General features: G+C 40.9%; 1 long non-coding RNA gene across 1 annotated transcript; it reads right to left on the bottom strand.

The window, feature by feature from the left end:
* Positions 1-1,521: 1,521 nt before the first annotated feature.
* On the bottom strand, positions 1,522-10,695 carry LOC121273422. The gene is made up of 3 exons (XR_005942026.1): positions 10,578-10,695; positions 8,075-8,169; positions 1,522-3,128 (listed from the first exon to the last, which is right to left on the bottom strand). It is a non-coding gene; the product is annotated as an uncharacterized LOC121273422 (long non-coding RNA).
* Positions 10,696-10,895: the final 200 nt, after the last annotated feature.

Here is a 10,895-nt window from a genome sequence, read left to right as displayed (position 1 = left end):
AGAGTAATCCATCTAATGACTCAGGGAGAGAGAGAGAGAGAGAGAGTGAGCAACCCGGTGTGCAAATAGAGTGAAAGTAAATTTATAAATTAGAGAGAGAGCAACCCAGTGTGCAAATAGAGGAGGAATGTATTTTATAAATTTGAGAGAGAGAGAGGGAGAGATAGAGAGAGAGAGAGAGCAACCAGTGATAGAAGAGGAATCCATTTAACAGATTAGAGAGACGGTAATCCATTGAGCAAATAGAGGAGGGATGCACTTACTAAATGAGACGGAGAGGGAAAGAGAGCAACCCAGTTTGCAAATAGATGAGTATTGCAATTAATACATTAGAAAGTTTGCAACTTGGGGTGCAAGTAAAAGAGGATTGTAATTAATAAATTAGACATAGAGCAACAAAGTGTGTAAGTCGAATTGGAATGTGATTAATAAATTAGTGAGAGCGAGGGAGAAACCCAGTGTGCAAAGAGAGTAACAATGTAATTAATGAATTAGAGAGAGAGGGAGCGAACCAGTGTGCAACTGGAAGAGGAATACAACTAATACATTAGAGAGAGAGAGAGAGCAAACCTATGTGCAAATAGAAACGGAATCCATGTAACGGATTAGAGAGAGGGTAACCCATTGTGAAAATAGAGGATTAATGTAATTACTAAATGAGAGAGAGAGCAACCAAATGTGAGAATGGAGGAGGAATGTCATTAATACATTGAAGAGAGAGCAACCCACTGTGCAAATAGTGGTGGAATGCAATTAATAAATTGGGGAGAGAGGGAACCTAGTGTACAAATAGAGGATGATTATAATTAACAAATTAGGAAGAGAGCAACACGGTGTTCAAATAGAGGAGAATTGTAACTAATAATTTCGAGAGAGAGAGCAAACCTGTGTGCAAACAAATGAGGATTGGAATTAACAAATTAAAGCGAGAGCAACACAGTGTGCAAGTAGAGGAGGAATGTGATTCATAAATTAAAGAGAGAAAGAGAGAGCAACCCAGTGTGCAAAGAGGGAAGCAATGCAATTTTGAATTAGAGAGAAAGAGCGAACCTTTGTGCTACAAGAAGAGAAATACTATTACTAAAATGAAGAAAGAGAGCAAACCACTGTGCAAATAGAAGAGGGATGTAATTTGTACATTTGAGAGAGAGAGAGAGAGAGGGAGAGCCAGTGTGAAAGTAGAAAAGTTATACAATTAATTAATGAGAGAGAGAAAGAGAGGGAGCAAGCCAGTGTGCAATTAGAGGATGAATGCAATTAATATTTTAGAGAGAAAACACTTATGTTCAACGAGAGGATGAATGTAATTTATATGTGAGGGATAGAGATTGAGGGAACCCAGTGTGTAAATGTAGGAAGAATTTTGTTAATAAATGAAAGGGAGAATGTTCGAAGGAAAACATTTTCACAAAGAAAAGGCGAATTAAATTGATCTATTAGGAAGATAGACAAAGAGGACCAGCGCACAAATAGAAGAGGAATGGAATTAATACTTGAAAGAGAAGGCAATCCAATGTGCAAGTATAGTACAGATGCAAATAACTAATTACAGAGAGAGAGAGAGTGCGCGAGAGCAACCCAGTGTGCAAATAGATTGGGAATACCAATAATAAATTAGAGAGCGAGAGAGCAACGCAGTGTTCAAATAAATAGCGAATGCAATTCATTAATTGGTGAGATTGAGGTCAAGGTGCAAATGCAGGAGAAATGCAATTAATAAAACTCCATGGGGTTTTAAAATGGCTTTCTGTGGTCATCACTGGACAGTATTGAGGGAGCGCTGCACTGTCACTTGGTGGATGCTGACGAGGTGTTGCATTGTCGGAGGCTCAGTACTGAGGGAGTGCTGCACCGTCGGATGGTCAACACTGATGGAGTTCCACTGTGTTGTAGTGCCAGTACTGGGGCAGTGCTGCAATGTCGGAGTGTCAGTACTGAAGGAGTGCTGGTATGACACATCGTCAAAGCTGAGGATGCGCCACACTGTTGGCTGGTCAGTAAAGAGGCAGCACAGCACTGCCGGATGTTTAGTACTGAGGGAGAGCCGCACTGTCAGAGGGTCAATAGCTAGCGAGCACTGCACTGTTGGAGGGCCCAAAGTCAGGGACCAGGGCACTGCAGGAGGTCAATACTGATGGAGTGCCACACTGTCCAAGGGTCAGCACTCAGGGGGTTCTGCATTGTTGGAGGATCAGCACTGAAGCAGCGAGTGTTACATGGAGGAATAAATGATGGTTTGACCGAGCGGCCAATCAAAAAAAAAGATAACAAGTGGTTTTTGCATTGGCACCGAAATAATACAGGAGCAGTCGTAAATTAGAGCGTTGGCGCAGACAGAGGGAGAGTGGCAGCAATCAAGTAGCAAATGAAGCCGAAACATATAGAAGAATATGACTAAGAGGGATAGAGAGGGAAACCTGGGCTGAGAGGCTTTGAAGCATCCACAAGGGAGGTTGAAATATGAAATGTTTGCAATGGTATAATGTCATATCAATTGCTAAAAAGTAGGTACTATATATATATCAGTTATTTTTCCCATTTCACTGTCATTACCTGAAGTTGCTCTGTCCATCCTTCAATGAATCTTAATTAATGCTGATTCCCTCTTTGTATTAGATAATTTGTGGTATGCTTTCCTAATACTGGTTATGTTAGGCTTATATCAATTTTCATAGTTCATGTTTTCCTTCTGAATGCTTCCGGTCCCTCTTTGCTGTATTTGACTTTCTGTTCATTCAACTTGGTGGATACCTTTCTCTTTAGTTTCAATTCTGGTAAAAGGAGTGCCTTTGGTCCATTGTGTTTCATTGCGATCAGATAGTTCTTGTTCTTTTAGCAGGATATTTATTATTCTGCAGTCCGTTGGTCACATTATAAACTAAAGTAAATTGTCATTCTATCTCTTGTTGTTCATTACTTTTCTTAGAATTCCTTCCTGAGATCCATTCCCGTTCCCTGAACATCAGCTGTTTTCTAGCTAATAATGTCATCTTTGCCTTACGTACACGTTTGTCAATGCACCTCCCAAGAAGATTGTGATACGCTGCCCAGCATATGAATGAAAAGTGTGAAGATTCTTGTGGTTGTCTGAGATAATTTTCTCTCTGACAAACAACGAGGTGGCAAATCTGTGAATGATAAGGACAAACGATATTTAGGGCTGGCCAAAGATATTTAAAGAGCCCAACTTATAAAACAACGTACTTGTTAATAAAAATTAATGGAAATGCAGGAGTGAAGAAAAACATGAAAGGACAATTTTTCAAGAAAGTAAATAAATGCAGCACGCTCAGGTCCTGATGCTTGGGAAAGATACAAGGAAGAGCATACGGTGACAGGAAAGAAAGGAAGAATAACAAAGTTTAATATTTCACGAACTTGCAATGAATACCAAAATCACCATATAAATTTTTACAATGACAGAACAATAGCAGAACAGGTAAGGGAGAACCAGTGGAAGTGCTGTATTAGGAATTTTAGAATGCTTTCGTTAATTTCCCAATGACGAAGTTAGTGTGCAATATTAAAGCACAAGCCAATGGAGGTAAAAGTTGTTATGGATTAAGAGTTGGTGAGCGGACAGAAAAGGGATAATAGGAAGACAGAGGTATGTTTTGGAAGGGCAGGTAACTAGTGGCATACCACAGCGATCAGTGTTTGGGCACTAGCTATTCACAATATATATCAATTGTTTGTCTGAGGGACAAGTTCGCTGATGACAAGAAACTTCGTGAGAATATTTGGGTTAAGGAGGTCGATAAGAGGTTTCAAGGCGATGTAGGCAGGTCAAGTGTGTGAGAAATACATGTAAGATGCAAACTAACGGTAAGAGTGAAGTTATCGACTGTGGTAGGAAAGCAGAATGGTAGAGACTTTAAGAAAATGATGATAGATTGGGAATTGTTGATTTTCAAAAGGACATAGAAGCCGGTGTACACCAATCAATGAAAACAAGCAAGCAGTTGGAGGAAGCAATTAAGTCAAATGACAAGTTGGTTTCGTGGCGGGAGGGCTTGAACAGAGGTGCAAGGACGTTTTGCTGCAGCATTGCAGGCCTTTTGTGAGTCCACACCTGGAGTCTCTTTGCATTTATCGTCTATGCCCCTAAGTAATGATGTATTTCCAGAGAGAGAGTGCAACGGAGGTTCAGCAGAATGATGCATCTGATATCAGGATTGTTGGATGAGGTGGAATTGGCAGCTCACGCTTGTATTTATTGGAGTTTAGGTAGATGAGAGTGGATAACTTTGGAATGTATAACATTCTGACAGGCAGGGACTGACTTGATGCTCTGATTGTGTTTGCTCCGGCTGAGCGGTGGAGAAAAGGGGTTTACAGCCGCTGGGCACGTGATAGGGTGATTACGACAGAACTGAGGTGAAAATCCTTCACTCAGAGTGTGGTGGACATATAGAATTCTCGATCATAGGGGGCTGTGTAAACCAGGTCACTAAATATATTTAAGAGGAAAATATATTTCTGTACTAAAGGTTTGAAGGGGCATGTGGAGAGCGCGAGAGCACAGCGTTAAGCCAGAGGATCAGCAATGATGCTATAGAATTACACAGCAGTTTCGAAGGGCGAAATGAACTAATCCCCTTCCGATTTTCCACGTTTCTAGGAAAAGAATAGCCAGACGCAATGTGAGGCAAGATAGATCTGATAATAGCTCCATTGTCAACGGAAATATGGAGGTGGCAGGCATGCTGAGTACTTACATTCCTTCAGTATTTGCAGTGAAGGGAGAGCTCAACATGCCAGAAATCCGAAAGAAATACGTAGTGAATCAGGAACAAAGGCTCTTCAAACTTCACGTAAGCAGGTTGAAATTAATGGCGAAATTAATGGCGCTAAACAATGACAACATTTCATTGCAGGATTTTAAAGGATGTCATCAGGCACGTTGCACATGTCTCTGACAAAAAAAAACTTGCAGTTTGCTGTAGTTGGCTACCGCTCCTTTGGAAAATGTTGCCCGTCACTCCGCCATTTAAGAAATTTGTCAGAAGGAAGCCATGGAATTATAGGACAGTTAGACTATGCTTTGTTGTGAGGAATTTAAGAACGGTCACTATGAAGATTATTGTGTGTGAACGCCTTGAAATGCGTCAGCCCATTAGCGAGTGCCAACATTGGGTTTTAAAGGGTAGGTCGTGCCTGACGAATTGATGAACATATTGAAGTGTTTACTCAAGTAATTGACTGTGAAATGTCTATGGGTTTTATGTTTATCAATATGCAGGATACATCTGATAAAACCCTGCGTAAGAGACTATCAGAAAAATATCACACTAATGGAATTGGAGGCAAATTATTCCCTTGGTCAGGGCTCAGTGGGGATAAACCGGAAGCTAGCGGCAATCGGCAATTAATACCATTGGCGGGCTGTGACTACCAGAGACCAGAAGGATCTCAACTATTCACTCGAGACATCATTACTTTAGATGGCGATTAGAAAACCACGAATGTAAAGTTGCCAATGGCATACATTTTGCTTAATTTGTAGCATTTTTGATAGAAGCATAGCATTTCAAGGAGATTTTGTCAGCTGAATTCAATGGACAAATCTCTGACAAGTGCATTATAATGTAGGCAAATGTGACTTCTGAAACCAACTCGTGTCGAGAATTCCAATAATCCACAACTGTCTGAATACAGAAATGGTAACACATCTCAGCCCAGAATGATCGACCCCTCTTTCTGTGACTGTGCCCATGTGCTCTAGGCTCCTAGCCAGGGAAAGAAACTGTCATTTCCTACTCTTGTTAATCCGAGTCATAATGCTACATGTTTCAATGAGATCACCCCTCATTCTTATACACTGCAGAGAGGCCCAATTGAGACAGCTTTTCATTAGTGGGAAGCACTTTCATCCCATGAGTCAATGGAGTGAAGATTTTCTCTCCCACATCCTGGGCAATTTCGCTTCTACTTGCAAAAGGAGACCAAAATTAGGAACACTGCTCCAGACCTGCTCTGACCAGAGCCCTATAAATGTATGGACGTGTTGCCTTATTCTTGTACAAGAATGCCCTTGCAGTGTACACCAACATTTTTTTGGCCTTGCCAGTGGCTTTCTTTATCTCCGTGCAAACTGACTGCTTTCCTTGGTCCTGTATGAAAATACCAGGCCCTTTGAAGATCAATGTTCAGGCGTTTCAAAACTTGAAAAATCTCCCGTTTCCGAAATTTAATAACAATGTGTATCAATTCCTACTTTTCCATATCTTGTTCCCGCTCATTTAAAATGTGTCTACATCTTTGCAGCCAGTTTGTGCCCTCCTTACAGTTCACAATTCTCACTCTGTTTTGTCCAGTATCTAAATGTGAATGTTTTCATCTCAAGCAATTCATCATTAATACAGGTTGCGCTTAGCGGAGTCGCCAGCAGTAATCCCTGCGGCTCTCCACGAGTTCCAGCCTGAGAAATTGAAAATTCCCCACATGTTTCACCTCCCTGCTGCTCCCCTGTTACCAATCCTGCATCAATATATCCTGACCGCATAAACGCTGACCATGCGCTTTACGCTTTTGCGTGACACAACACAGTCCACGGAGCTTCATTTAGAGAGGGGAATGCTGTCAAAAATGAGCTAAAATGGCAGAAAAGCTCAACAGGGCGAAAAGTTTTGCAGACATGAGGTCATATGAACTTCAGTTATAGGAGCTGGGGAAGGCTACTTGTTTCTTGCAGCTTATTTTCCGACGTAATTTAAAGATTCCTGTTTTTTTTTTACCTCAGCTTCATTTCTCATACATTCCCCACATTTTTAATATCCTTTGTACCCAAAACACAAATAAATTTATATTTTGTACATGTTCAATGGCTGAGCATCTGCAACACTCTATGGTAGAGAATTTCAAAGATTCATGATCTTTTGATTGAAGAAATTTCCTCGCTTAGTGCACCTCATATGTATCGATTATCTAACCACCCTGCATATGTAAGCAAGCATATATGTTAGTGCCAAATGAAATGTTATAACATGAAATTACCAATAATTGGTTAGCTGGAGAGCCAGATCTGCAGCAGAGGTTAAACACAAAAGTAAAACATCCTCTTGATGAATTGCCAAATGTCACGGTGGCAGTCCAGAGAAGGTGATTTTTTAAAAAATCTGGAAGCTGATGTTCGTAACTGATATATGTTTAGGCGGCTTGCTGGTTCACTGTGAACTTTTTTATGAAAGGACATAATAATACAGTAATAATCCTGACTGACAAGAGAGACAGAAAGAGAGAGAGAGAGAGAGAGAGGCACGGAGAGAGATAGCTATATATAATGCGAGGGAGAGTGAGATAAAGAGATACATCGAACATCTTTGTCCGTGTCTCTTAACTTTAATCTTTCTGATGAATTTTTATTGTCACGCTCAACATTTTGATTAGTATTTTGTTATTTTTGTAGGATGTTGTGAGATTTATTCGATTTATTCATTCCTGAATTACTACTGTGGCATATGTCATTCTTTTTACAAAATCTTCCCGAACTTCTTGATCTGCATTTCGTCCTCCTGGTCATTTTCGCCCTTGTACTTAGCGAATGACGCTTGCTGTCATTTATATAGTCCCTCTGATTCATTTTTTCTTCCTATTGTTTTATGATTAACTACTTGCTTTCTCTTTTATTGGGAGATGATTGACCCGGCTTCTTTCACCACCACCCCCAAATCCCCCCTCACACATACCCCACCTCCCCCCACACCCCCACCCCCACCACCTCTCTCTCTCTTTCTCTCCGTCTGTCTCTGCTTCACTCTCTCCCTCCCCCTCTCTCTTTCAATGTCCCCCTCCCTCTCTCTCACTGCATCATTATTTCTGTCTCTCTCTCTCTCTGTCTCTCCCACTCTGTCTGTCTCTCTCTCTTGCTGTCCCTGTTTCGCCGGGCCTACCTTCTAACATAGGATTAATTTTGTCGCATTGAACTCCACACAGGCTCAGCAAACACACTGAACACATTTAACGTGACGACCTCAGCTTTTACATCGCCGGCAAGATAACTTTCTGTCCTTTCATTCGAGGAAAGATTCCTTTAGCTTTTAACCTATGGCGCAGATCTGATTCAGCATCTCACCCAACTCCGTTCTTGATCGTGGTTTGTTATATTTCATCTTCCAAGGATAGACATCTGCTCGCTTGTGTATACATGTTCTTAGGGTAACCTAAACCCTGGAGATAAGGAACAAGGTTTAATCATTTATGAATAAATTTCGAACATTGTTTTGTCAGTTAAAGCGTTGTGAATCTTTGGACCTTTCTGCTACAGAAAGCAGCAGACTTTTTGGTCATTGATTTTAAACAAGGAATGATTTAATCCAACTTTTGGATATGATTGGGGTGAAAGGCTTCATGGTAAGTGTCAGCGTATGAAAATAAGTAAATGATTAGATACAAATAATCGAAAAGGGCTGCAGGCTGAGGTGACACAATGATCTCCTCCTGCATCTATAGTTATGTCCTGGTGAGAAGATGCATTCAATGTGTTTCGCTCTATTCATCTTCAGCGTTTTATACCCTTATTTTTCACAGCCTGTCTCTGTAACTGAAGCGATTACGTCCGGTTCCAAATTTATGTTCAACTCTTAACTATCTGGCATGTGATTGATTCCTACTTCAACACCTATTTCCATGTTGGAGACAGCCGCTCGACTCAGAACAGAGGCAGTTTAAATAATTCAAAATACATTCTAGCGTCCAACTAATCTTGGAGCTAATTTAAAGTGAGTAATTTAAGGGGTATTACCAGGCGCAATGCAGCCCCCGTAGATGGGAAATCCACCAACGCAATGGTTATAAATCCAGACTTTGAAAAATAACAGAAACAGGCATGAAAATTCCCTTTAGCATGGAATAGAGGCACCATCAGTCAGACGACAATGAGATATTTTTGGTAAACTTTGTTAAAGAGTAAGGGGAAAAATACTGCCCAAATGAAACTAGACAGCAAGGAGCTGATATTGTGGCAATGAGAATGAGTTATGGATAAACTGGAGCCGATTATTAATTATATAAAGAGCCAATAACTGTGGGAAATATATATTTATACGCAATGTATAGGCATCTGGATTAATATGTTCCTTTAATACAATCAGAACGATAGCTTTCAATCAACGTTCCTGAGTGAATAAAGGGAGGGGAGTAAGAAATAGAAATTCAGGTGAATCTCATGCAATAAACAGAATGAGAATAAAGGAGAAGACGATGAAAAGAACGCACAACGTTAGGGAAGAAAGCGAAATAAGGAAGACAAATGAAAGCTTCGAAATTAATTGACGAATGATTAAATGAACGAAGTACTAAAATATCTTAAAGACAAAATAAACAAAGGGTAAATCAGGGTGTGAAGCGGAATAAATAGGATGCATTCGGTTAATTTAAGCTCGAAAACAATGAAATAGTCTCTCTCTCACTCTCTCTCTCTTCTCTCTCTCTCTCTCTCTCTCTCTAGATATCTCTTGCTCTCTCCCTCTCTCTCTACCCCTCTCACTCCGGTGAGTTTTTTAAAGGTATAACTTCATGACAGCTGCTTTGGTAGATTTCGCATCCACGGGGTAAGCTTTCCGTCCTGTAGTACACAGCAAAAACCTTACAGCATTGTCCCTGTTCCCTGCCCGCCTTTCACAGATCCATTGCTGTAGTTGCAATCTCCTGCTGTACTCACCGCAGAATCTTTACTCAGCTCATAACTTCTCTCCCAGATTTCCCTCCGCGACCCTTTCATTATTTGGTGGCCTCTTGATCTGCCCTTCTCCTGCTATTTAAACTTGCCATGACACACAATTCCTTTGCACCTCTGTCCTCGAAGATAGAAATATAGTCAGTGGTCCAGCAACAATTGCTTACAACATATTCAAATAATTAAGGTTCATTTGTATGTCAACGAGACAGCGTCAGTTGCAGAGTCAAACTGCCAAGGATAAGGATATTAATTAAAAAAAAACATTAAGCATCCAGGTGGTTTACAGAGCAAAGTACATCACAGGCACATGGACATCAGATACCGAAGCAGCAGTAGCCATTCAGCCCTTAATGCCCATGGTCATTTAAGAACACAATTCCTGATCTATTACTAAGCTTTAACTTCCTTCATTATCAATTTTGTTTCAAAGCGCGCATTTTCCCCAAGGCCTTTTGTTACAATAAAACTGTTTTTGATTTTTTTTCCATAATATTCATTATTCTGATGCCAATTGTTCAAGTTGTAACAAAAAAACTCACACTGGTTTCTTATGTGTTTGCATGCCATTATCCAGAGTGTCTCTTCATTTTGATATTCTTATTTTTGTTCCCCTACTATCAGTATTTTTGCCTCTTCATTACGCCGAAAACAATCACTGCTAAGTGTGCTGAAGATGGAACATATTTCACTGCAATATGACATGTGGGAAAATATATTTAGTAACAGGAATGGGTGATATGTGGAAATAAAGTTCCAGCAGAGATTGGAACCACAGAAACAGAGTGAGGGGGATAATCAGGGAGTTTTACAGGGGGCGGGATGTGTTATTACCACATCCTGTAAAAAGGACTTTACTTAAAAAGACCACGGTTCAAATGCATTGACGTTCCCTTCCTACCCCGTGAAATGGTTCCTCTCGTCCTGACCATATTGTTCACTCACAGAAAGGTTTGGTCACCCCTAACCATTTCTTCAGCCACTGAAGCTCCTTCCCTCCCCTGTTCCGGCCTCCCGATTCCTTAAAAACCTCTCCCTGTCTAAACCCCGCCTCCAACCGCAGAAATTCTTCCCCTCCCCTGCTCCCTCCTCCCAACCCACTGAATAATTCCACGTACCATAATCCCGCCTGCCCACCGACTGCAACTCCTTCCCTCGCTGAACTTATTCCACATCTCCTGAGACTCCTCCATTCCCCTCAGCAGCTTCCCAAAACCTC

Source organism: Carcharodon carcharias (assembly GCF_017639515.1).
Source record: "Carcharodon carcharias isolate sCarCar2 chromosome 18 unlocalized genomic scaffold, sCarCar2.pri SUPER_18_unloc_1, whole genome shotgun sequence".
NCBI lineage: Eukaryota > Metazoa > Chordata > Chondrichthyes > Lamniformes > Lamnidae > Carcharodon > Carcharodon carcharias.
Note: the sequence above shows the minus strand (reverse complement) of the source record. Positions and strands in the feature narration are given on the sequence as shown.